This window comes from Peromyscus californicus, unplaced genomic scaffold (assembly GCF_007827085.1).
Source record: "Peromyscus californicus insignis strain IS unplaced genomic scaffold, ASM782708v3 Scaffold_19__1_contigs__length_69161282, whole genome shotgun sequence".
Classification (NCBI taxonomy): Eukaryota; Metazoa; Chordata; class Mammalia; order Rodentia; family Cricetidae; genus Peromyscus; species Peromyscus californicus.
In genome coordinates this window covers 19,056,918-19,058,764 of record NW_026294491.1, presented here as the reverse complement: position 1 = coordinate 19,058,764, position 1,847 = coordinate 19,056,918, and positions in this window count along the sequence as shown.

The following is a 1,847-nucleotide window of genomic DNA, read 5'->3' as shown; positions in this document are numbered from 1 at the left end:
CTCTCTCTCTCTCTCTCTCTCTCTCTCTCTCTTTTCATTGTTGAGTATCAAACTGAGGATCTCACCTATATTAGGCGGTGAAAGGTAAGTACTCTATCCCTGAGTTACAAGCCCCAACTGAGTATATGAACTTCCACCCTGAGTTAAGGCTCAACAGAGAGGACTAAGAGTCCAGTCTCTTGATTCTAGAGCTTTCAGAGATAATAGAAACAGGAGGTACGTAAATCTAATAGATAATAGATGCTGCAGCAACTGGGCATTTGGAACATCACCATTTGGTCTGTGGAACTGGATTTTCACTTTTATTAGATTTTAATTATTTACATATAAGTAAAGTTGACATTTAAATCTCATGTGGCTAATGATTATAATGTTGGATAATACAGTCACTACATCACATTAGCTGAGGAGCAAAGACCCTGGATGTGGGCAATGCCATCCCATAGACTGGGATCTTGGGCTAAATAAAGCCAGAGAAAAAGAAGAAAGCAAGCTGAGCGCTAGCCTTCATCTCTCAGTTTCCCTACTGCACGTGCTTAGTGACCTGCCCCCTCCTGTTGCCATGAATTCCTGTCCATGATGGGCTACATGCCCTCAAATTATGGACCAAAGTGTGTCCTTCCTTCCAGAAGTTCCTTTTATTGGGCATTTAGTCACAGCAATGAGAAAAATTAACTAATACAAACAAACAAACAACAGCAACAAAAGCAAAAAAATCCTCTGCCTTTTCCTCCAAGTCTACAAGTGAACTTGAGAGGAAACCTGTTACCACAGGAATTCCTAAGAGCTCAAATTTGAGTAGCATTTGAAATTCAAACCCCAAGTTTATCGGTATGCATACTTTTCTCCTCAAACACTTTTATAAATGATTTACCCATGGGACTTTTTTAACCTCTTGGACCACATTTGGGAATGCTGCTTTAAAAAAACAGCTGAAGACATTTTAGTAAACTGGGGTAAATGTCACAGTAAAATATCGAATACTTCAGCCATGAATTCTGCATGGTAACTTTCCGAAGTCAATTCCATTTCCTTAATTACAAAATTAATCATTTGATATTATTAAGCAAATATGAGGCAAGATTGAAATGATGATGTTCATTTCCTTATACGATAATTTAAAAATATTTATGGAAAACAGTATAATATTTTTCTTGGAGAATGCAAGATTGCAGCTAAGAGCTGATTCGATTACCCAGCAACTAGGCTGCAAACCTTTCAAACCTTCTCCTGTCTTTCTTGTTGTGAGCGTATCCTTTAACAGCTGAGCAATCTTGCCAGCCCTTAAACATTAAAAAAACAACATTGCTACCTCTTGAAGGCAATATTGATGTGTATGTGAGCAATGCCATCATTTTCTACTCACCTGGCAATGAGCCATAATTTTTCCAATGATCCAAGGACGAATGACTCTTTCAAGTACTTTTATTAGAGAGAAGTTTTTTCTTTCTTAGGAGAAGGGCATTTGTTCTGTCTCCCTGTCTAATTTAACACCACAGAAAATAAAATTGTTTGTTACTTCCGCTGCCCAGGAAACCTCAAAGGATTATTTCTAGAATCCATTTTGATGGAGCCAGCTGGTTGAGGAAAACCAACTAATTATCCAACCACTTAAAGATCTGGTTAAACCAGGAAAGGCGCAAAGCTACACAGAGAAACCCTGTCTCGAAAAACCAAAAAAAAAAAAAAAAAGATCTGGTTAAAATGTGAGATGATGTTTATTCCCAACTTCCTATTCGCAAAATTTTATTGTGACTAGTGGTCTCTAAAGATCATTTTCCTTCCAGGTCACTCCTGGTGGATGTAAGACTGACAGGTTGGTGGTAGAGGGGTAGTCTTTTAAAAAG